Below are 26,425 nucleotides of genomic sequence, written 5' to 3' on the forward strand. Positions count from 1 at the left end.
AGATGACATTTTCTTCCCTGCTTCTGAATCCGCTTGAAGAAGGATCTGCTGGTTGGCATTAAATGTCACTCCTGGCAATTAAGATCATTTTAACTACAATAGAGCTCATTACCCCATTTGAGGCAATATCCCAACCTTGGAGTTCCCTCTTACTTCCCCAAAACTACACCCAGGTGAATTATTACCCTTTTACAGCTCTGTCACACGGTCAGGAGTACCACTTTAATGAACAGTTTACTGCTTCTGTCTCTGGTGCTGGTGAAGCTGGACATCACTGCTGAGTGTCCCACGGGACCCCAAAGCCTCCAAGACCCCTTCAGAAGCCCTCCAGAGCTCCCTGTGCCCTGCTGTGGCACAGCTCCTGCCCTGGTGCAGCACGTCAGAGACCCTCCAGTGCAAAATCAAGACAAGCCTGGCAGCAGCACAGCCTTGGCTCCTCTCTGCTCCACAGCCCTGAGCATTCAGTGGCCACACTACAGGCTGTTGAACCAGCTGTTAGTAACAAAACAAGGTTGTTTCTTCTGCTCGGAGCTCCCCTACAAAAGATTAAAACTGAGCATCACAGCATCGGTTTGAATTCAGAAAGTTTGCTCATTAAGACAAGCCTGCAAGTCCAATTAGGTCTCTGCACTGCTTTTCACAGATAGTTTTGAGGAGTCACCACATGACTGAGCCACAGCTCTAATTTCCCTGGTTCTCACCACAGTAAATGGACAGGAGGAGCAGGGAGGGTTCCTGCAGATGGCAAATCAAGCAGGACCCTCATAGGCTTGTGGAACTGTTCTAATTCAGCCTCTACATGTGATGCTGATATTCCACTTGGAGACCTCAAGCCTCAATCAACCTCCACTCAAGTAGAGCCAGAACTACCTATTCTCCCAATATGCCACCTGCTGGACAGGCATTCAGGGATGAATTCAGCCTTCTCAATCTAAATCGTTTCAAAGTAACCCTAAGAGTTTAAGCAGAAAATGTGGTATGTTCAGTATGAAGGCACAAGTGTCTCCTATATATGCTATATAGGATAATACAGGAAAACAATACAACTTGAGCAAGATGATCATCACCACAGGGCAGTCATTAGAATCTCTCCTGAGAGTAAGAAACAATCTGGTACAGAGAGCTAATTTTAAAAAATCCCTCCCATGCCCATTAGATATTTCTCAAGAGCAGTTTGCTAGAACATGCAGTATAGAGGTCTAATAGTAGGTAATTAATTAATAACAGTTAAAGTAGGTAATTCCATGGCCAAACCTGCTGCCCATCCCTGCTCATTCCCAGGCAGACCATGCTGGAAAGGGATTGGCCTTTAAACCATCAATCCACTGCTGATTAAGGTTAAGCACAGAGGAAAGATTTTTCCATGCAAACAGAAAGGGAAAAAAAACCAAAAACCTACCAACCAAACATTAATATCCATCTTCAGGCAATTTTTAAAATTATTAAAAGAATAAATGTTCTGTCTCTGGCTGTGAAAAGCTTAATATGGTTTTAAAGTTTTCACTTCACAGTCAGAGGATTAAATTCTTTGAACACAATGTGGTGTACAAAGAAGTCATCTAGTCCTGGCAGGACCCAAGCAGTCTGAGGCATAAGCAATCTGTCAGGAGATTGAGTCAAGGATATTGTGATTCATGAAGAATATTAAAAATTAATGACAATTTAAGTCATTATTCTCACTTTTTAACACCAGCACACGTTGGTCATTATTTTTCTGCACAAAGTATAGTTTGAACATTGGTTTTAGCCACTTAAACTCAGGATTTAGCACAGGTTCTAAACAGACCGAAAGTGCAAAGTCATTCACCCAAAAGTATGTGCTTCATTTCATCTTGTTTTGACCTGCTGCAAGGATCACTGAGTTTAAGAAGGGATTGGTCCAGAAAGTTTCCTCTGTTCTGGTTGAAGTCCTTTGAAGTCAGTAGGAGTCAGCACACATACTTGTGGGTACATTCATAATAATAACAAAAAAGTATTCAATCCCAGAGATATCAGGAAGCAGAAAAACTCTAAAAAAAAACTAATCTGAAAAGTAAATGTGTTCATAGTGTGCACATTCCAACTAAATATAAAGAAACTCTTTCCACCTTTCATATATACACACACATATAAATGGTGGGTAAAGAAGGTGTGGAAAGTTCAAAGGTTCAACAAACATCTCCTTAAAAAGCTGTTTGCTCGCAATACTAAAGACCAGTGAGCAGCCAAATTAGACTGTTTAGGGTTTAGCTGTAATCCAGAATCAATGCAGTGGCATTCTGACTCAGCTCAGCTGTACATTGATCTTACAGGACTCACCACTGCACAGAGGTCATTAAGGAGGTGGTTTGCCTCTTGTCTGCCTCTTATTTACAGTATTTCACTCTGGCTATAAATTAGGAAAGTAGTCATATTATACACTAATCTATTTAAGTGCATTAAGCAAAGCACAAGCAATGGAGAAACATGTTCCTTTCTTATACCTTTTAAACCCTTGAATTAGTCAGAGAAAACTCTGGAGTTCCCAACTCCTGTTCCACTTTAGAAAATGTCATCATCACCTCCACAAGGATCACCTGGTCCAGCTCTGCCTTGGGAGCCCAGGTCTCACAGATTGTATTTCCTTGATTAAATTATCTTAAAAATAAAAGAAATAAAATCCCAGACTTGCAAGAGAATATTTGCCTGCAAAGCATGTCTAATCACAGCAAATTAATACACACCAATAGCTGCTTTCCCCACTCAGACTTCACAAAAGTACTCAAGGAACTTTCTGGGCTTCTGCTCAGAAGCATCAGAGCAGTTTCAGTGCAGCCAAGACAACACCAGTTTATCCCAGAGGGATTCTTGGATAACAGGAGATGTTTCTTCTCTGAGAGGGTTGCCAAGCACTGGCACAGCCTGTCCAATGCAGCAGTAGAGTCATCATCCCTGAAGGTATTTTAAAAATGTGTATTTGTGACACCTGGGGACACAGTTTGTTGATTGACTCAGCAGCACTGACTTAACAGCTGGACTTGATGACCTCAAAGGTCTTTTCAAACCTAAAGGACTCCATGAGTCTATTGGTTGAGTTTGTCCCCAACCCACATAATTAAACATAAGCTGTGTTATCAAAAATAAATAAAGGGGAAAACCGCCTCCTTATCTGCACGTGTCTGCTTGTACAAATTTCAAGCTTCCAAGCAAACAAGGGATAGAGTAGACAGGTAAGAGCCTATAGAATTTTCAACACCACTTTACTTGTGAGGAGATATGGATTGCCTCTGTAGTTCTGACTGCACACAGGATGACAGAAATTATATTTCTGGCATGAAACCACATAACCCAACCCACACATTTAAAACATGGAGAGCACAATTAGGGCTTCAGAGATATTCATGTGTCTTCCCTTATATACCCTGCCTTCACCAGAGGAGAAGGCAGATTCCTGTAGCCTGCCTGCAGAAATAAGAAAATGGTCAGGAAGAGCAGAACACTAATTGGGAGGTTAGCCTGGACAGATAGTAAGAGTCAATAGGAGAGTTAAAAAAATCGTGAAAGTTGGCATCTCTGTCAATACTTCCAATTACTTCTCATTTCCATAAGTCTTTCCCCAAAATCCATTATGTTAGCAGCCACAGAACTGAAATGGATTCTTAGAGAAGCCATCAGTGCTTCTATCTGCAGAACTAATGAAATTACTGATCAATAAGACTGTACAATGTCTGCCCCAAACCTCCCATCCCTTCTCTGTACTCTGGTCCTCCTCACCCAGGTGGCAAAGTGACAGAACTGCAAAATGAACCTGAGAGCACAAAACTGTGCAGAGCAGTGCTGCTGACCTCCACTGCGCTCAGCTAAGCCTGCTGACATTACCAGTCTACTCAGCTGCTGATTTTGAGAGAAAAATAAAAGGAAAATAAGCTACCTGCATTCAAGTCAAGAAGTTTTTGCCTGTGGTCTCAGCAGAAACAAACAAACAAGAAATCCCCTATTATATTTTTTAAATGAGTGTTCTTCTTGTGGATCATCTTCTTCCCATGGGGACAGTATGAAAAGGCTTGAAAAAATCCTTAGCTAAGGCTCTAGAGAATCCCCAAAGGCTCACAAGCCTTCCTGATTCACCAGTGCACACATATGAGTGGGCTGTGGAAAACCACCCCAAAAATAGCAGCTGTTGCTCTGGTGGGCTTTTTCCCCCATCTGCCTCCACAGATCTTTTTCTGTTCTTCCTTCCCAACACACCAGTGCACACTGCTGAGTTTATACACTCCTGTGCAATGCTGTGACAACACGTTAGCATTTACCATGGCAGGGTGACAATGATGTTTTACAAAGTATTGTAAACAATGCAGAAGCAGTTTTTGTCTTGCAATGCATTATTTTAGAAAAGTGACAGAAATCCCAGCAACTCGATTCTTTGATGTGTTGTGCACATCCAAACCCCAGCATATTGAAAATGAAGAAAGAACTGGAATTAGAATACAAAACAGGCATGGCTAATTCTTTCAGGGAAAAAAAAAAAAAAAAAAGAATTTTTTCTTTAATGGTAGAGTCACGGTTCAAACATAAAACAACAACAGCAACAACAAAAAAACCCCAACCCTTCCTGAGTTTAGTATGATGGTTGCTGGGTTCCAGTAGGCAATTTTTAATTCTTTTTAAGTAGTAGAGAAGTGCCTGTCCACAGCGTGAACACCGTTCTCAAGGAGTCAAAGATTCCCTGACAAGTACAGAAGAATGGAAATTAGATGCTTCATGCTACTTCTGTAATTTAAGATCCCCACTCTGATACCATGTGCAGCACACAGTTCACTGTCAGCTTTATCAAACCTCTAATCACACTTGCAGTGTTATTGGAGCTTCTTTCCTTAACAATTCCCATATCATTGCTCACATTCCATTAGTCAGATCTGACCCAGGAGTCATATCTTAAGAAATGGCCAGGGTGCTAGAAGATACTCATGTTATTTTCTCAAAAGAAAATGCTGGAATAACAGCAGCATTCAGTGCAGCAGATGTCACTATTTAGAGAAGGAAAATACAAATTCCTAAACACACCAACAGTTTTTTTACTGTAAAAGCCCAAGGCACATTACAGTAACCACATCACAGCACCTGCAGAGATGAGGTCATAAGACATCCATCACACAGAGCAGCAAAGGTTGTGGAAAGCAGATATCCCTCATTACATCAATGTCCAAATCCCCAGGGAAAGGAGAGGCAAGCACCAGGCACATCCATGTCTCCTGCTGGAGTTCTGGGTCAGTTCCTTGGCACAGCCTCTCAGCACCCTCAGGATGCATTTTCCCACTACCAGGGTTGGAGTTTACCGATGTGAAACACAGATACAAGAGCAGCCCTTGGTGCATTACCAAAGCTTTGGTCTCAAGGCTGTCCTGGTGAGGAGCATGGCACTGGCCATGCTGGTGTGGGTGAGCCCACGGTGCTGACAGGGACAGCTCCAGAGCACGTGCTGGAGAGGAGGACAGTGCTGGTCACGCCACACAGAATGTAAACAGCACAGGACATGACTCCAAAATCACCTACCAAAGGACATGCAGGGACAATCCTGCTGCCTAACTCAGGTGGGGCAGGTTGCAGGGCAGGAGCTGGGACACCACCAAGCTCCAGAGAAACCCAGGCCTTTACACAGGGATGAGCCCAGAGTCTATACAGGGAGCTCTTCATTTGCATCAGAAGTGAAGACATTCATTTGCATCACCCTCACTGTATTTTAAAAGCACTTTTCAGCATAAATTTCACTTCAAAGTTCAGTGCAAATCAAAGCTGCTTGATGTGATGGAGTTCTGTCCTTTTCTCTCACATCCTTCATAGCAAAATGCCTACATCAAGCCACTTCAAATTATAACACCACTAGATGCCATTCCTCACCTCATGAGATCAGCTGCATCCTTTACTAAATGCTTGTTTTATATTTACCTCCTGCATATTGATACTTCATCATGATTTCAGGTAGCAGTACATTTAAAAGACAACATTATACATCAGAATTTTATCAAGCACAGCCAATTATGCAAATTCCTCCAAAAATTATTTTCAAAGAAAAGCAGGATTGATTGCAGAGATTTACCATTTACACAGACAGTGATTTAGGAGAGTATTTCAATTGCTAATACGTCTAACAAAGATGTGGGATTTGTTTGCAAACTTCAGGCCTACAAAATTGAATGTCAACACCAGATAATTATCATGTCCTATCCAAAATGCTAAACTTAATCGAAATACTCTTTGTAGTAAATCAAAAGTCAGCATTAGTCTTAATGAAAGTTGATTATGATGCTGCCTGTATGTAAAATGTAAGTACCAGTCACACAAGTACCACATACCTCAAGCAAAAACCATGCATAATTTCTCATCACAGCCAGGCACGAGAAGTATCACAATGGTTTTGCATTTGATGGACTCCTTAAATGTTGGTGATTAGGGCAGAGGTATCAAACTCATTTGGATGAGGGACAGATTCCATATTCATTACCATTCTTTTACAGTGTGGTTAGTGGGAAATGTTTTTCACAGGACAGCACAGGAGACATTTAAATAATCCAGGAAAAATTTACATTGTGCAAGTCTTGATGTGCAGTTTGCAACACCCAAGAGTCTTCTGATTTATCCTGCACTCATGTCAGACCACAGGAACTAAAGCAAACCTATCCTACATAGCATTTGCCCAAAGTGGATGGGAAGAAAAATGGCTTTTGCAAGGCAAGCAGTCTACACATTAAGATGTATGGTTGTGAAAATACTTCTTAAGCCATCTCAAACCTTCTGTCACAATAATTGCTGGAATACCAGGATTCTAATCTACAAGAAAAAAAAAAAAGCAAGGCAAGTACTAGTGATTCTTGCACAGCTCTACCATCCACCAGAAAGCAAAATAAAAAACTCCAGGAATAACTAATAGCTTCTGAATTACTTCAGAGATAGACATTGCTGTGATAGAAAAATGTAGGGGGGATCATAAGAATGTTTATGGCTTTCACTAGGAAGCTTCAACACACTGTAACAGTTAGAGGCAGTTTCTTAAATAATTAGATCCTAACACATAAATGACTAGCAGCATTTTAAGGCACGATATTTACATTTGTTCTACAGTAATAAATACTTTTGCCCCATTCTGTTTTAAAAGTTACTCATTATAAAATAGAGAAACCCAGTTTTAGAATCAACAAGACAAAAGTTACATAACTGTTGGGAGCAGAGGGGACTCATATTTCCATGCTACCTCCATGGATAATAAATCCATCTCAGCTGGTGAGGCCTCAGAACTGGGACATGCAAACAAGTTTGGGTTGCAATTGTTGTTTTCAAAGTTATGTGCTCCTCTCTGTGCTTGTCTCTCCCTTCCCACTGTGCTGTGCCAATGTTTGATTCTTCTACCACCCCACACCCTGTCCTACAAGCTCCCTGTGTATTCCATGTCTGTTGGATACAGGCTGCTCTTCCTGCTGCGCTCCATAAACAAAGAATCTGCTCATACTCAAAATAGTTTATTCTCCCAGTAGGAACAAGACATAACAGAAAGACAATATTAAAATAGACAGTGCTAACATATGTCTCTTACTTGGAGATTGCTGTCTCCTGGGGATAGCCAAGGCAGCCTTAATTTTCCATGCAACCCTAGGAAGTGTGTGTGCATCTAGGACAGCTCCCTCATGTTGGGCAAGAAAATCCTCTTAACTATGTCTCTCAGGAGAGGGATTGACCCCTTTCACAGCTGGGGCTGCTCAGAGTTCCCTCCTCCTTAACCAAACAAGTGGGAGAAATTCAATAGGAGGTCAATCTAGATACTCGAGGTCTGTCTTTGTCCCACAACAAGCACTTGCCATCTCAAGCATTCCTCTCTTTCCCCATCCTGTCTCTCTCTTAAAAAAACCAACTTTAAGTAAACTCACGAGTTCCTACAGCAAAGGAGCATGACTGTGGCCAACACAGTATTCCTTAATTGTGACATCTCACCACTACAGCTCTCCCAAACCATTCCTGTTCCTCATGCTGGAAAGTGTCAACCCCAAAACTTACTTCTTCTGACCATGGGAACACAAAACAGAAAAGCATAATGTCTCCATGTTCCAGATGATGCTTTTTAAATACAGACATCAAGCACGGGAAAGCCAAGAAAAAGTCATTTTAACAGGATGAAACTAGTGGTTTTGTCAAAACCACCAAGGAAGTTACAAAACAAATAGACAGTGATGCAATAGTCTGGGTGCTTTGCACTGACACCAAAACACTGTGGTTTGATAAGAGCATCATCCCCCCCTCACTACTTTTTCCCTAGAAGATTTTAGTAACCTGTGATATCTGGCTTCTCCTTTTCAGTCTATATATCACTTTCCTGAATTATATGCACATCTTCTAGCAAATAAGAGGGAAATAATTGCCTTCTGTTTGCCCTTAAGCTATTTACAGGTCAATTTTAATGATGGACATGAGAACTAAGAGTTTGCCTGAGGGTTTGAGTTCCCAACTCCATCTGAGTTCCAGGCAGTCCCCAACCCCTTTGAAATCCACAGCAGAGTTACCATTTCAAGCAGTGTTTCTAATATTCTTTAAACAAAAGAAATCATACAAAAATCCTCAAAACTAAACCAAGCCTGTGTCAAACAATTTATGCAATTCTCAAGAAATGAAAACCGAGTGAAAATATGAATAATTGAATAGGACTCTGTTTCCTAAAATCTCATGGAATATTTCCTTTGTCTGAGGCTCCCTGGGGCCTGTGCTACTGAAAACACTGTCAGTTAAAGCTCTTCCATTTCCATGAGCTGCCTCAGGAGGCAGAGCATATTTATTGCTGTTGTCACACACCCTATTCTGAAAGTATCAACTGCTGAGAGCTCATGTCCTCAGTGCCACTCAGGTGGGGACACCTGAAGGACCACGAGGTCACCCCTCACAATAGCAGCCAAAGGAGCAACAGCTCTAGAACAAGGGGAAATAAAAACTGGAAAGAACAAGTCTAGTACGGATTTCCTCATGAGAAGCAGTGTGAGAAGGCAGCAGCAGCAGCACTGGTGCTGAGGCAGCTGTGGTTGGTAGTCTGGATTTTAGCACCCAAGCTCCAGTGCAGACAGGAGCACCACACTGCAGCACGAGGACTTCAAAATCCACGTTCAACCCTTCTGTGCAAATAAGCCACGAAAATAGGAATTGTTACCTTGGGATGCCTATGGTAGAGTCTCATGGCTCCAATCTGCCTTCTCACCACCCAAGCACACACCACACAACAGCTGTAGCAAAGCTCAAGATAATATTCATGCTGAATAAATCTTCAGTAGGAAATTGTACCAGAAGTAGAAATATGCATATAAACTCAGCTGTCCCCAGCCAGCCATACCCTCCTGCTGAGACACACAGGGAAATTCACACAAACCTCATAAAATCCCAATTGCATCAAAAAGTAACCAACTCCTTAGACCACAATGACCAAGGCTGCTTGATATGTGCCATTTCTACTGACTTCATCAAAGGGAAAAAAAAAAAGAAAAATTATTTTTGCTACAGTGGTGGGAAAGATACTGACATACAAGAAAAGCTTTGTTTTTTTTTTAATATAGAAAGTACTTTTTACCACTCAATTGTCTTTCCTTGATTAAAAGGGAAAGATTTTCCTGATGTGACTGCTGAAATTTAGTAGTTATTGCACTCAGGATGATCTAGAAGTGCTATACAAGCACAAGTCAAGTACTGGCTGTTCCCTTTTATGATAGCTGAAGACCTGGTCTCAAGGTTTTACATTTCTCACTAAAATAAAAAGTGAAATATTACTGAGCAATTTCTACTGTAGTTCCATTTCAAAGGTGATGTTTCTTGTAGAAATGAATTTTTATTTTGGGGTCCAAACTATTTCTTCCTATGTCAGTACTGTATTCTAAAAATCTGAATTTCAAAAGAAAAATCCTTTCAGGGAAGGCTTTTGTTTTATGCTGTCTCATCTCTTTTGGCAATAGTTACAGTAACTAGAGAGGTGTTTTTTTTCTAGGTTTGATTTTGTTTGTTTTAAAAGAGAAACTGTTACCAATGTGTCACTGATAATTCATTTAACAAAGCCCTCAATAAGTATATTTAACAGGGAGAAGAGGAGATCGTAAGAATGAAGAATGTGAAAGAATTGTTATTATGTTGGTGTAAGCAGCTATACATCATTACTTAGCTTAACAACTGAACTATAAAAAAAAGATAGTTATAGCAATAAACATATTTTGTGAGACGTAATTCTGTGTACCTGAGACATGGGCCTCTTGGGCAGAGCATGAATTTAGATTATGGAAATATTACTTACTCCTGAATACTTCCTAAATGTCTCCAGGAAAACAAAGCATACATCTCTCCAGCAATATTGACAGAGTTATTATTAAATATTATATGGAAGTAGCTGTAAACAACCTAGTATGACAGAGTATGCTCTATGTAAAAGATTGTGCACACATTACCAGAGGGGGAAAAAGAAAAAGCAAACCAATTGAAGGAGTATTCTGATATGACCCTCTCTCTTTTTCCCTTTAATGAAAATATTGGCCTTTTTGATCTTATAAATCATTTAAGCCCACGTTCCAGTGCAATTTGACACGTTGATGGGGAGCTACCATTTCCATGGCCCTCTCCCCATCTCTCATGCTCTGAGGGTTCCTTGGTGCTTCCCCAGCCCAGCAGCAGGGCAGGCAAGGAGCCCAAGCCCTGCTGCCACTCACCTGCTTTCACCTTGAGAGAAAGCTGGAAAGACTGGGAATAAAGACATTCCCTCTTCTGCACATCAAGTTTAATTACTTTTGCTCTGCTGATCCCTGCCTGGCCCACAGATAAAAGTATCATCTCCATACAGTAAGTTGGAAAAATACCATAGGGAATTAGGCAGGGTTTGAATGCAGAGCTCTGCACCAAGAATTTCATGTCTCTCATCGGGGAGTAGGATCTGCAGTGACTCAGGTGAGCCAATCAACATTGCTCAAGTTATACAAAATTCATCCAACTTAGCAGTGAGCAACGATGAAGAATTAGTTAAATAAGTTATAAAAAGAAATTTAAATGCATCTGACTATTGCCACCTGTTTGCAAGAAATTTATGAACAAAAATGAAGTTTCATGAATCAATTATTCACAAGTTATCTCCCCAATGCTTTTCATTAACTTTGATAAAACACACTTTCATCTCTTTCCCTTGCAAATCATTTGGACAGATCAACCTTTTCACTCAACATATTTTAACTAAACAGTAATAAATCCTGAGCAACCAAGCAGTCTTTATGCTAAGAAATCAGTGCTTATTGTAGCCTGTATATAACAATCTAGGTTTCATTTCTTTGCTGAGCAAAACCAATTCCATTTCCAGAATGCCATCACTGGTAACAGACATTTAATAGGCTGGCTTTCTCCAATAAGCTGTATCTTTGAAATAAATCTTGCTGACTCTAATGCTTATAGAAACACTATCTGGGTGTGCTGTGAGACACTTCTAATATCTACATCCCAAAACACCCTTTCCAATTTTGTGGCAAAGAAGCCTTCATGAACAATATCGAATTCAGTCAATCAGATTATCGCATTAAGAAGTCTGTGTCTGGCTGCTGGAAGGCAGCCTGGGTTTCCTCTAAGAGAGCAGAATTAGCCACAGATTCCATCTCTGTTACCTGTAGTTATAACACCTATGTGTGTCAAATCATAAGACATTACAGTTTTGGTGTTACAAGGAAATATATGGAAGTTTATTCTAGCCTTAAAACAATATTCATTTATCTATGGACTTAGGTGTGTGACAATTAAGATCCAAACAAAGGTACTGGGCTCTGCTATATAAGCCTTTTCTCACTGGGGCAAAGAATAGAAGCTGCAGCTCTGCTTTACTCCAGAGTACATCTCAGGCCTGTTTGTGAACAAACAAATATTCTCTCAGCATGACAGAGTCCAAAGCCCAGTGAAGTCAGGGACCAGGGAAGAGGGAGCAACACCTGCCTATACATCATGGTGCTGCTGCCACCAAAAATCTCTTAAAATTATGTATCATCTTGCAAGGTACTAGGCCTTATTACAAAACCCAACCATGCAAAACCTAAGTTTTACAAACACTTCAAACACAAGAACCTTTTATTCTTTACATACAAGCAAAGAGTCTGTGTACCCATCGACTACATTTGCCTTAAGCAACTCATTACCAAGGAATAAAGTCATTCATAAACACCAAAATGCATATGTTTAGGCTGTAATAAGCAACTGGCTTTCTCCAGCTGCAGTACACATTAGGCAAAATGGTTCAATTTACATCAATTATTTTGAACAATAGAAACAAAGTCATTACAGAGAGCATTGTCCAAGTAACATTCTGCTCCATTATTTAGCTGACATTCACCAGGATGGCAATCCAACAATCCTTCGTGATTGTTCTAACCAACATTACACCATCACCCACAAAAACAACCTTCATACTGTATCTCCATGTAGAGCAATACCCTGGATAATTCTGGTTTGAAATGCCATTGCCGTATTTAGTACAGAGAATTTAAGATGTGTGCAATAAATTAATCCTCTCTCCTCATGGACAGTAAATATTAGGAGTGAGGAACCTTTGGTATAACTCATGCATCTGCTCTACTTCACAGTGTTTATCAGCACTTCATCTGTTCACCCATATGGGCTGCCTCATTTTTGTAAGGAATTACTCAATATTAGAGATTCACGTGCTGGAACATTCCGTACACTCTTGATATGATGATTATAATTAGATGTGTGAACCAAATTGATGCTCGTGAAACCCTGAACAAATAACCTACATAGCCATACAAGAGCTTCAAATTTTAATACACCCTAATTTATGTTTGGAGTGCTAAAACACTAATAATACCAAGGAGTAATTGGCTGGCATTTAAAAACCCTATTAAACTGAAATATGCTAACATAAACCTGTTGTTAGGAGGGAATAACCAGTTGTCACCTAGAACATTGTTCCCCTTCCAATTCCCTCTGTTTTTTACTCTGGTCTGAAAAATTCAGGCACCAAATAGAGTCACTGTTTGGGGGAATTTTGTGATATTGTTGGCACCTCTAAAAGTAAAATTTTTTTCCCAACACAACCAGTTTCATGCTTTCATTACCCAGACATACTTTCAATGACACAGTTTGTTGACCTTTCTCACCCAAGTGATAGCTTGGAAAAATCTCTGCCTGAAAATATCCACATAGTCATTTTATGAGTGACAAGGTGGCACTGAGACACGACTGCTATGTCCCAGTTTCATTCCCACCCTTGGTGGCTCTCCTTCTTGCTCAGAGTGAACAGAAAAACATGTCAAACCACAGCTGGAGCCAAGTTACACAAACTCTCAGTGTGGCCACAGGAATCACAGAACACTGAAATTCACACAGCACTGAAAATATTTTTCCATGAAACTTTATCTGTGTGGTCTAAAAAGTTAGAGGCTAGAGGCAGTGTCACACCCTGCTTCCAACTCATACCCAGGCCATAAAGAGCTACCAGCTCTAATCTCATTATTTAACTCTTACCTAGATTGTTCACCACACTCAATAGAGTATTTTCATGATAGTTTCTAGAGAAATTTAGTTTCTACTTCTTTATTAAAAAGAAATAAACAGACAAAAAAAATCTTACCAGTTTGGCTTTCATAGTTTAGGGAAACCTTTTTTCACTCCTTTAAAGTTATTTCAGCTCTCAGGGTGAGCACTATGCTTAGCTAAAACAGGGGCAGCAATGACTAGGCTCATAATTCCCTCTTGAAGGGAATCACACCTATGATAATGAGTTCTATTAATGGGTTTCATATGTTTTCAGGTAGAAAATAGAGGCCTACAGCATCAGGATCATATGTATCAAAGCAAAAGCGTAGTCAACTACAGAATGAGCATTTATAGCATCATGCAGACATGCATGCAATGCTGATTTTTTAGAAAAGATTAGTAGGTCATTTGGAAGGAAATGTAACTAGTTTAATAAACATCTCTTTAAGCACATCTATTAAAAGCCATAGAAGCTTTCTCCAAGGGAGATTTAAAGTATAAAACAAAAGATAGACATAAGAGATTGATTTTCAAAGATTTACCCAAAATGTCTAGTATTGATTTCTATACACAGCTTTCAAACTGGCCAGGATTTTTTACCACATATACTTTCTACTCTCACAGCAGGATCAGGACACAAATGAGTATTTTTAGGCAGGCCAAAACCCCACACACTCACACCCAACTCAGCAGTCCCAAGGCCCAGCAGCAGCCTGGTGCTCTCATCTGCTGACAGCTGACAGGCAGCAGAGCAGCCCCACATGGTTAAAAATCAGAGATCCCTCCTGGCTGGCTGTAATGGGCTTTTGGTTTCAATTGCAGTGCCACTGAAAACAGGTGAACAGCGAGAAAAAGTGTCCTGTCTGAGGCATGGCAGACAGCTAATTATTGGGTGGGAGATTGATAGAACCTGTTAAACACAGAGAAACTTTTTAATTAAAGCTATTAGAAACATAAAACCCGTCTTTGAATTCTAAAGGAAAAAGACTAGGCTGGGTTCTGGGTTGTTTTTTTGTTGTTTTTAGTTTGGGTGGTGTTGGGTTGTTTAGTTTTGGGGTATTTTTTCCAGGGGAAGGGTGGCAGTGGGTTGAAATTTTATATAGCCAGAAGTCAACCCCCTTCTTTATCAGCTCCTGGTTTGGGTAATGAACATATTAATGAGTTTTCTTGGCTTGGCAGTGAATGATTGTTTTCTAAAGTTGTAAGAGAGGCAGCTGGTAGCTGCTCTGCAGAGAGGAATTCATCTGTGCCTTACCCACAGCATCACATCCCTCTAGTGAGCACCAGCTCCAAACAAACACTACATCAAAGACTGAAGGTAATTTGTGCTGCTTCATATTCTTACTGCAAGTTTCCAGCAATTATTTTTGTAGAAAAGAAGTTTCATAGTAATTAGGCAGCCAGGTTTAGGAATTTGAGTATTAAAAAAAAAGAGTATTGGAACCAATGAACTCCCAATTATGATTATTTTATATGTATACATTTATATTTATCTCTCTGCACAAGACAATTTAGGCTTTCTATTGGAGTATATATATATATATATATGAGTGCATGTGTGATAATATATATATTTTTCACAAGAACCTCAGTTTGCAGTATCTTGACAAACCTTTTAAATTTTAATGCTTAATTTCATACTGACATTTTAGATTCCTGTGAGAGGTTCTGAACGTGACAGGAATTTCAGCAATGTAAAACTGCCAAAAGGCTTTTACCTGCTTGCAAAAAGAACTAACAGAGCTATTATTGTCTAATAAACAATATGCCTGTACCCCAGATAGCTCCTCTGAATGAACTGAATGTCCCAGAGGAATCTGATTCAGCATCATTTTTAGATCACATCCACAATTCTTCTCATCAATGAATTTTTTTCCTTTCTAAGCTAGAGAGATATTTAATTCAATGTTATTAAATCACTCTACAATCAACAAGTTTTAATAGCAAAATGCTCCTTTATGAGTTTTATGAAGTAGTGTTAGGCAAAAGCACATGAGAAAAGCAGTGGGCAATGGCCCCAGCTTTTAGGTACACATGGCAATTTCCACATCAGCAGGAATTTGGATAATATTCATGAACAACATTATGAGAGATTTGGGTTTTGTTGGGATTTATTTTGTCTGTCTAGTTCCAATAAGATTGATACATATTAAAAATTCTTCTGGTTAACATTACTGCATGCATTTATGAGCCCACTAGGAACAGCACCCTTACAACCTCTTTTATTCTGACTTCAGCTAAAGAAGAGCCTTACTAACTTGTACTTTAGTACTTAGCAATTGTCACCAAAACACTCATGTAATTTTCATTACATTAACTCGATAGCAATCATTTAACAGGTACAAATCTGTCCCCAGTTTTTAAAGGAGAGATGCAAAACCTTAATGCTGCTATGGATTCATATACCTTAACTCATCTCCATGTAGTGCCTGATTGGATGTTGTTTGAGGTCAGGATTGGTATTTGATGGAATCAGTGACATTCAATAGAAAAATCTGAGCATTTGTACAGAAATAAAGTAGACTCCAGTTTCAATAATCTAAACTTAAACCTGATTCCCACAGCATTTTATGTTGTTTAATATCACTGCTCTTTGAAAACTGACAATGGCTTTTTATCTGCTTTGCATATATCTATCCTGCTAACTGCAAATTTAAAATACATGTATTTATTCCTTTCCAGACACCCAGGACAGGCTGCAAAGCCTGTTTAAATGTCCCTGCTGAATTCTTGTCTGTAAGCACAGAGTCCATCAACAGTTACAGGAACAAGACTGCCACACCACAGAATATAAGCTAGTCACCTTTGAAATATTTTGAGGTCAGCTCAAGAAATAAACTAAAATATAAGGGTTTACAGTCCCCAGCTTGGTAAATCACATATGGATTTCAGAAGTCCTCCTGAGTAGCAATTTCTTGTAGCCAAGTCTGCCTATAATTTTAATTTTTTTTTAGCAAAAGCAGCTCTCCTAAGTTTGCTTTTCCTTATTTTCCTCATAGTGATTATTCACCAGAAGAGACCCCATAGGCATGAGGACAAATCATGGGAGTTTGGAGAACACTGCCTGCTATGAGGACAGTTAGTGCCAGTAAACACCAGTTTAGTGAGCTTTGAACAGAGAACTATATGCAATACACAGAAAGTTTGCCTTTATATGACAAATTGTAACACAGCAGCATATTTTCAGTTAAATCACACCGTGGTCCTTCACCATACATCAACAAAACTCCAGAGAAGGATAACATTTGGGATTCTGTTCAGAACTCCCATCCTGGCTCTGTTTGGAGGTATTGTATAACAACTTTGAAACTACTCATCCATTCTCACCTTAAGGCAGTTTTCCTACAATGCTGTTTTTATGGTGGCACTAAAGTCTCCATGTACCAGCAGCTTCCACTCGTGGGGAAGTTTTATTATCAAGTGAAAAAAATGCTGATACACAAAATTACTGTAGGTTTAGCACCTGCTAAATCGGCACTGCTGTATCTAAGGCAGATCTGGGTCCATAGACTGGGGAAATTGAGAGCAGTAATATGACAGGTTTGATTGATTTAAGCACTAGGCTGATTTCAGCAGTGATAAACTAATCACAGTTTCCCTCTTCCCTACCCAAGAATGGTTTTGTTTTCTAAAATGACTTTGAGACTATAACTTGGCTGCAAATGTGAGACAACTCCAGAGCAATTTTACTTTCTTTTCAATGGACAAGCATCATTTCTTATGGCCCTATTCCTAAACCTAAACAGTAAGTCATTCATGCAAGTATTTAATTTTGTTTACATGTTGTTTTCCCTTCCGGTAAATTTATTAATTGTTGTGGCAGTTTCATAATCAGACACTTCAAAAAGTATTTTTATTAATATACCCTGAAAAAGGCCATGACATTTACAAGGAGAAGAGAAAAAGTTACAATTTCATTAATTTAAAAATTATTGCTGCCACCAGAATCTTAGAGAACTGTTTTTATCATAAGGATAAAATAAAAGATGGTTCAACAAACTATATATAACCAGCTGCTTTTAGAGGTTTTGTGATTGCATATAAAAACTCCGTCAACTGCAGTTATAGGAACATGTGGAAAACAGGCTCTAAGTTTTCAAAAATATCCTTTTAGACCAAGAATTCAAAATATTTGTTATTTGAAAACCTAAAAAAATTCCAATAGCTTTACTTCAGGGAGACCAGATCAACACATCAGTTAGAATAAATTCCAAGAAAATAAAAAGTCCTGAATAATGATATGATCTCAAAACAGAGTCACATTGAATTGATTAAACCAGCATAATAAAGCATTGAAATATTCCTTTTAAAAGTTCAATTTCCCTTAAATGAGGTTAGCAGCATCATAAACAAAGATCCAGGAATGATTCCTAGAAAAAAAGCCCTAGGAAGGTGAAGAATTTAAGTTGCACACAGCTACTTTAGCAGAAGAGAGTTCAAAGGCTATCCAGCAGGAGTATCACCATGGGGGCTGCCCATAAAAACCCTTTGTGAACAGGACCTGCACACCCTCCCTTGCCAGGGGCAGATGTTCTGCAGCTGCAGGAGCTTCAGGTAGCACTGCTGCTGGAGCACAACTCAGTCCAGGCAGCAGCAGAGGAAATTTGGTTCAGCTGGATATCACATTGTCTCCTCACTCACACCCAAACATTCCTGGATAATTCCTTAGTCACAGGACTTTTGGGACAGACTCATGAGAAGGCTTAAGAGGGATAAGAAAGCAGGACCCTTGCTTTTTCTAATAATAAACTTCCAGCTCCTTGAAACCATTTTAGTACTTATGATAAAACCCTTGGGAGAAGATGCTCAAGTAGTTCATTTATACAACCAAGCAGAATTAGCAAAAAAAAAAAAAAAAAAGTTAAAAATCCAAGCATAGTGCAGAAAAGAATTCACAAACATTTTTCTGAAATGGTGCCTGCTCCACCTGTGTTTGACACAGGGTCCTGCAAGTTTTTGAATCTGCCCAGAGCAGAAAGTGTAACGAGGTAGGTGTTACCAATGCCTTTTTTTTACAACCATCTGCAGGGTGCCAGTGCAGACCCAGTTAGAGGAGAACAGCTTTAGAGCAGCTGGGACACCTTGCCCATGGGCATGGAGTACTTATTTCCCTAAAAACCACAGTGCTTTCCTGCTGGCATGAAACAGTCGCTACTTTAATGATCAGAAATAGAAGCAACATCATGTGGAAAGTTGACTGCAAGGCGAAAGCCCAGAGCTGCAGGTTTGTGCCAGGCAGTAAGGCAGCACCATCACCAGAGAAGCATCCTTCCTTAGCCTGCAGCCTCAGCTCCACCGGGCTGGAGCTATTCCTGGGACCTGCACCAGAAGGATTTACCCAGACACACCCCAGTGTCGTTCTCTTGCCATGACAAAGGCACTGAAACTTCCTCCTGCTCTCCACTGACTCAGGTGTTTATCCCAGACTAAGAGACATAAACCAAAATCCTGTAAATCCCATAAGACTGGAGGATAGCAGGCACCATACCCATATAATTCTTCAGAAGTGGCAGAGCTGCCAAATCCTACCTAGCACAATTCCAGCACTGCTCTGAGATTAGCATGAGGCTGAGTGAGATGCATCTGCATTTTTTATTCCTGTTTTTTAAAACCAAACCATACAGAAATCTTTTTCTAGCTTTATTGAATAAAATGTACATGCAGGGAAAATAAAAGTACAGATGCATCATTTGAGTACACAAATACAGTTTCCACAGAGAACTGTGAATCAGGTTTCTTCTGCTGTTATAATTTACAATTACTTATCACGTTAGTTCCTAATTGTCTTTTCAGAGTGCACTCAATTACAAAATTAGAATCCTTATCTTCCTGTAACAGCCACCTTCTAGACAGATCCACATAAAATGTGCAAATTGACTAGAAGAATATTTTTCCTTACACTGTTCCTGTTCACCAAAGGGTTGTCCTAAATCAAAGCTTAATCATGCTTTTGTTTTTCTGCTAAAGAAAGAAAACCAACTGCTTCCTGGAAGTGGCTTATTAGCCATTTGCTTATACAGAGACCAGGAGGTGTCATGGATTCATTCTTTTACACAAAATTATAATTTAACCTTTTTTTTTAAGGCCTTTGGCAGTAAGGAATTCTCAATATCCTCTTTTTTTTACTGACAGCAATCATTCACTCCAAGTGAAGGAGAAAGAAACAAACATTTCATCCTTTCCCCTTCTCTTTTTAAAAGCAGGGGAAAAGTCTCAATGTTTTGTTCAACCTCCATGTTTTACAGCTGTGGTCATCCATTTCAAAAGTGCTGAAACAATTAAAAATCATTCCCTGCTTTGACTGAAGCATTAATAGATACTCCTCACATACCATTGACTCATGCTGAGCAGGAGGGTAAAACAAAAGCACACCAAAATCCCCTCCAATCTTTTGTACAAGGCTGTTTTCCCCAGCTAATCAAACAGGATAAAATGCAGAGCTGAGGCTGCCAAGGCCCTGGGCTGGATGCTTTGCAGCTTTAAACACATCTCAAATACACTCCATGTATTGTGATCCACAAAATAAAATCTGAGCACCTTTCAAAGGCTGCCAGGATCAAATCTATGTTTCATCCAAAGCAGGAAAAACTTTGACATCCTAGAAATTCAAGTGCTAATAGCCTGTGGAAAAGGACAGTTAAATATTAATGCCTGTACAAATAACAGGCCTCATTCATTTACAGTGCCATTTATTTCCCTCTTCCATGCTCTCCTGAATGTATTTGCATTTTCTTCTTAAAGGAGACTTAAGACCACAGAGAGTTCCTGTATGATACCACAGTGCACAAAGGGTATTGTGTCCAGATTTAAGGTTTCATCTCCAAGTAGCACCAATTTCTCAACATCTATTTTTGGTTGCTTATCTCGAAAGCTTCCCGTGAACAAATTTTTTTGGAAAAGATTAGAATGGAGATGGATGGGTTATTTATGAGCCAGCTCAAAGTCACTGGGAGTCTCTTATTGGACTTCTTAGTTTTCACAGCAAAGAACTGACGGAAAGGGATTTTTAGGATGATATGCATGGATAAGTAGCATAATTCTGTCAGTCTGGCATTGTATGTTGCAGGAAAGGCATGAGAAAGATGAGTGGAGCAGACAGCAGAACTGACTCTAAATGAAAATAAATACATTGGAAAGAACAAAAATATCTACAGTTTCTAGAGTCAAATTTGTAGTAGTTTTCAGATGTGAACAGAACTCCCTAGGAAAGCCTAGATTTGTGTTCGGGTAACCCTTCAGAACAGACATTTAATTCACTTTACAAAATGGCAAAAACATCATGCAAAGTAAAGGCTGGAATTTCAAGGTAGCTGCATAACTTTGCATACATTTAAAGTAAGTGGTTAATCATTATTAATTCCATTGGTATTCTCAGTGCTAACTGTAACCACCATTAACCTATTTGACAATATTGCAGATTCCTTTAGCATTAATGTGATTGTAATATGTAAATCCACAGGAATTCAATTGTAAATTGCCATTATTCAATGTACTTAGCTTCAATGCATAATTCTGCAGTTTGTGCAGAAGGAAATTACATATTGACTCATAAGACAACTTTTCTGGGCTTCATAAAACCAAATGTGAACAATTTGTACCTATAATTATATTAAAATATAAGTGAAATATATAATGCAGCTACATTAAAGGAAATACACTGCTTATATCCTTAGCCATGTTGCTTAAAGGAAAATGCTTCATATTAAACTACATATTTGCAACAGCTACTCACATAACAGAGATTTACTTAAAAGCCAGCAGTATGTCAGCAGTAGTAAAGGCCTTAATCTAAAGTATATTAAAGAGGAAGTTTTGACAATTTGAGTTTTAAACATATTACTTTTCAATCTAACATAAAAGCCTTCAAGGGCCTGTTCCAAAGTCAGTCACTGCCTTCAGGGTACCTTGGAGGACATCCTGGCAAAATCCTTCCCTTGTGGGGAAGCCATGCAAGGAGCAGCTGAGGGCACTTGGTCTGTTCAGCCTGGAGGAGAATGAGGTCAGACCTCACCAGGGGCTGCAGGGGGAGGGTTAGACTGGATAGCAGGGAAAAATTCTTCACCCAGGGAGTGTTTGGGCACTGAAGAGCTCCCCAGGGAAGTGGTCACAGCCCCAAGGCTGCCAGAGCTCCAGGAGCATTCAGACAATGCTCTCAGGACAGGGTGGGATTGTTGGGGTGCCTGTGCAGGGCCAGGAGTTGGACTCTGTGATCCTTGTGGGTCCCTTTCAACTCAGGATATTCTACAATTTTCACAGACACCACATCTTTCTTAAAGCCCAAGGGACTCCACAGGACCTGAGCCAGAAAGAAGGTGAACCGTTTGAACCCACTCTCACCCTGAAGTGGAGAGAGAACTTGCTCTACTCACTTAAGAGTTGATCCCATTATTGCTATAGGCTTTTTATGAAGCTGCTGGAGGAAGTCAGACAATACACAGCATCAAAATGTCAATCATGTTCAACCAAGATTTCATTCTGTGCTCTCAAGAGTGTCATTGAGTTCAAACACAGCTCTGCGAAATGATCAGAATTTTATCTACACGCTTTAAAGGGAGTGATCTTTTCAAGTTATTCACTTGAGTAATTTCATTGATGTTTAAATTTAATGGAATTGCTCGCATATACATTGGAGGTTTGCAAGTTAGTAGTCAGTAAAAAAAACCCCAAACTTTTATCAATGAAGTTCAGATAAGAACTTTAGAAAAGAAAAATTTTTGCTCCAGGCTGTGAAGTAACATAAAATTCGGCTGAAAATTTCATGAGAAGAGGCTTTTATGGTCTGCTCACTTTAGCCAGAAATATTGCAAGAACAATTTCTGATGATGAAGACTAGAGCTGTGAACTCAATATTCTACTCTTTTGGGTGCAAGGTTCATTTGAAATTCTAGAAATAGAGGGAATTAGAAAGAAGATATTCTTGGATTTATCACCTCAGGATTTTTTAGGGCCAACTCTTGAACCCATTCCAGATGGAAGTTAAATTTGCATCTGTCAATAACCAAGTTTCAGAACATAGAATTTGCTTTCTCTGTTAAATAATCTTTGAGCTAAGGAGGAATGAAGGCTGATGAGGGTCTTAAGAGAAAAAAGCACCATGTTTCCTTAGCTAGTAATGTCTTGTTTGCAATTTCTTCCTCTTCCTAGCATTCATTCCATTTCCCCTGGTGGTTTTTCAAGCTCTGGCAGTAGCTTTTCTCAGTAAGATGTAGTACACCAAGTGGTACATCTCTGATAATACATAAAACAGACCCTTGCCATCAGGGCTGAGGTCCACAGGGGTTGGGACACATGTTTTAACATTGCATCCCCCAGCAAAGGCTGAGGAAAACAGCACAGCCCAGCACTGCTGTGCACACACTGAGCCATCCTGCAGTGCTGGAATAATGTCACAGCTCTCGCTCCTTCCATCCTCCTGCTGGCACTGTGGGCACACAGATCAATACCTGCATCCTACAGGTGACAAAAATCCATGCTCTACCTTCCTTCTCTGCATCCAGTCTGATGATTAAAAGAGAGCAGGGACTATGTGATGTCACTACACAAAAAGGATATAATTGGGCTCGATACATTTCTAAATTAATCTGGCATTTCAGTGTACCATTCCTTGTGCTGCAGCAGATATTCAGCACCCTCCCTTCTATCAATACAATTACAGCGAATGCCAAAATGTACTTTGCCTTTTCTGCAGCAATATTCTGCTTTACCCTTCTCTCTTCTGTTTTCTTTTAATGACTGCAGGGACATCAGGTGCTCTTCAACCTTTACAGCCAACAAAGCACCAAGTCCGCAATTGGCTCAAAACCTTTCTGTTGTGCCTGCAGCTACAGTTGTCCAAGGGAGATTTTTGCCATTTTGGACTCAAGTTCTTTGAATTATTGATGGCAAAGACAGTCATACAATATTTAGTAGATTTAGCTACCTCCAGACTGTGTAAAGTTTTAATCCTTCCTCCTCCATTTTTAGCACACAGACGCATACACACACAAGAAAAACCAAGCAGCTTAACATTTCTTTAGCTGCAAACTGTGTCTATTAGTTGGCATTGCTGCAGCTTTAAAGTGAGAGGATAGAGCTGTGCAACAGAGCTTCCTTTGGCTAAAAAGGAAGGTGCTGAAGTGTGCTACCTACAGAACAGAACATTTGACATGTCTAAGAAACAGAAGGGTAAGAAATTCCCCAAAGAGTGGGAAGGATGATGCACTGGCTTCTGTGTTTCTGCTGATCACCTTTTGATAGCACATTGGTTTAGCTGTAGGACTGCAGGACTGAGAGCAGCATCCCTCAAAATGAGGTGAAAAAGGGAAAGTGTTGTTAAGGCTCACTGAGTTCTCTGCAAGTAAGTTAAGAAAACTGGAAGCAGAATAAGGCTGGATTGTAGATTATTCAACACACACATTTTGCCACAGGGAATAATCTTCCCATAGAACTAGCAGCTCTTTTGGTTTTTACTTCAATAGCCCCATTGGGAGGCTTTTAACATTGACTTCTTCCCCCTCCAAGAAGCAGTGCAAAGCTGGAGCTGTGATGGCTGTTTGAGGCTGTTCCCACTGACGTTAATGGTAAGCCCCACATCGCTTGCTCATGTCAACAGTTTTAAAATAAGGATCAGCCAGTGTTAAATACTGATCACTGTGTAAACCTGAGAAAAATGTTAACATTCATAGGAAGCCGAGAGTAATGTTTATTTTTTCTACCCTATTAGGTTGCCCTTTCAACTTTCAGAATTTGTATTCACTGTTTATCTTCCTGGCTGGGCCAAAGCCTTCCTTTCCAGTTGTCTGGGAGAAATACATGTCACAAATTATCCTTGCCTTCCCCCCCCCCATCTTTACCCCTTCCCATTGTAAGGATTATTGAAAAGGGAAAAAAAAAAAAAAGCCAGGACTCTGAGGTTGATAGATTTTGCAGAATGATCCTGCAGGCTTGTCAGCACAGATTGCAGCTATCAGGCCCACTAATTATACAATTCAGCTGTGAATCACGCTACTCAAATCCCCCCTCAATGTTAGGCCCATTTGGTTTTTGAAAGGACCAGATTTGATCTGAAATGGGCCAGCAAGCTATAGTCAGAGACATTGACTCTTCCCTCTCACTGCAAATCCACAAAAATCCCTCTTCCTACAGCAGCAATGGTGGTCAGAGCCCATCTTCTCCCAAACATCTTCTGAAGGAAACTCTACTGGAAGGGTGTTTGAGGCTTAAAAGGCAAAGGAAATCATCAAATGAAAAACATCAAAGGCCTGATGTAGAAGACAAGAGGTGCTTTTGAACAAGAGGGAGACAGAAATAATAATTTGCACCAGATCCATTACAAAGGGACATTCAGGTGTGACTCACCTCTGGCAATGCCTATCTAAGCAGAGTAAAGGAAACCAGAGCAGAATATGAGAACCCAAAAACAAAGTGTGGAAAAAGTTAAAGCAGAAACCAAATTAATTTGGTTTACAGCTCTGCTGGGCTGAAATCAGCCCTAACTGTATACTTTTGCAAATAAAAGACGATGTAAAGGACAAGAAGGAGGGCTAAAATAATTCATCCATGCACACGAATTAAATTGTTTCAGTGGTTCTTCACTTCATTGAAACCAGTTGGACACACATCCTTGCTGAAGCAAGCAGAGTCCAGCTCACTCCCACTGCTGTCCCTGTGGTTCAAACATGCATAATACATGTGCCTCTGACAGCTTCTCCCAGTCACAGAACTGCATGTCCTCATTTATTAGGACACAGAGGTTTGAGCTAGGACTGGGAGTCAAAAGCCAGAGGGTCCATGGCTAATTACCCTGTTAAAACAGGCCCAAGAGTCCAAAGGAAGATTAACTTCTCTGCTTGAAATGAAGATCTGCTTGTAATTATCTTCAGTGTTGTTTCCTACTTCACTTGTTCATCTCCCAGTATATTTTCAATTACATCCAAGAACTACAATAAAACAGCATTTTATTGCTAAGCCAAGCACTTCAAAATTAAGAATTGCCAGAATTAGAACTGCCCATGCAACTTCAATTTGGCCCCACTGTACATATGAATGGTTCTAATTACACGATCACACAATATTTTATCCACAGGACACTTGATTAATTTGAATTCTGAACACACTGCTGGAGACTTCAGAGCTATTAAAAAAAAAAGTTTTTATAAAAGAGCTCATACACAGTTCTGAAAACCAGAGAAAACTATATCGAGACAGTATTTGGCCTCGTGTTTCTATATATTTGGAGAAAGAAGTGTAACAGTTGTGGCTGACACAAGGTAGTCACCCACTGATGTGAAAGAAGGTTAGAACAGATAATAGATCGTGTTGTGGCACACAGCTACAGACTGCACAGCATCACTCCATGAAGAACCATCTTGTGACAAGCTAGGAGTCAAACCCTCCCCTTCATCTTCCAGCACAGGAAAGGGTTCCCTGGAGCCATCCACACACCGAGTTAAAGGGAACACATTCCTAGTGCAACCACTAAAATTGATTCAGCTCTGTACCAGTGGTTACACACAGCAGCCTCACACAGTGTCCTACCTGACAGCAAACCTGCAAGTTCCTCAAAGACAACTTCCCAGAAACAGAACCTCTAGGGGTTTTCCAGACTCTCTCAAAGACTTATGGAAGTGGGCAAGTCTATGATGCTTTTGTCCAAAAGCCCTTTAATCAACCAGAGTAATAATTCTGCCGTGCAAACATTGCACTGTGGTTTCTCGCAACTCATCCATGTCATCTCTGCAGGCACAAGGGAGTTCCCTCTCTGTGCCCAGCCATGCCCCAAGCTGGACTCAACTGCACATCTTCCCCTTTTGGGGATTAGCTCTGGGCTGTCACAACACACAGACTGTAAAACCCTCTATCACCTTGTGCTGCACTGATAAAGCCTGATAAAATTGGTTACTGATAAAAACAGGTTATTTCTATCAAGCAACATTTTTAAGCCCTAACTATTTGA

The 26,425-nt window shown here is 40.0% G+C and overlaps 1 long non-coding RNA gene across 2 annotated transcripts in view; it reads right to left on the reverse strand.

Annotated features, from left to right (window-relative positions):
* Positions 1 to 2,187: 2,187 nt before the first annotated feature.
* Positions 2,188 to 26,425, reverse strand: part of LOC146430725 (uncharacterized) — a 59,107-nt gene continuing 34,869 nt past the window's right edge. The window contains exons 2-3 of one of the 2 annotated variants that reach the window (XR_014855235.1): positions 2,463 to 2,616; positions 2,188 to 2,368 (exon numbers count right to left, since the gene is read on the reverse strand). This is a non-coding gene — a long non-coding RNA (uncharacterized LOC146430725). The remainder of the gene's footprint in view (positions 2,369 to 2,462; positions 2,617 to 26,425) is intronic. The other variant, XR_014855234.1, reaches the window with a different exon arrangement.

This window comes from Lichenostomus cassidix, chromosome 14 (assembly GCF_008360975.1).
Source record: "Lichenostomus cassidix isolate B80296 chromosome 14, HeHo_3.0, whole genome shotgun sequence".
Lineage (NCBI taxonomy): Eukaryota > Metazoa > Chordata > Aves > Passeriformes > Meliphagidae > Lichenostomus > Lichenostomus cassidix.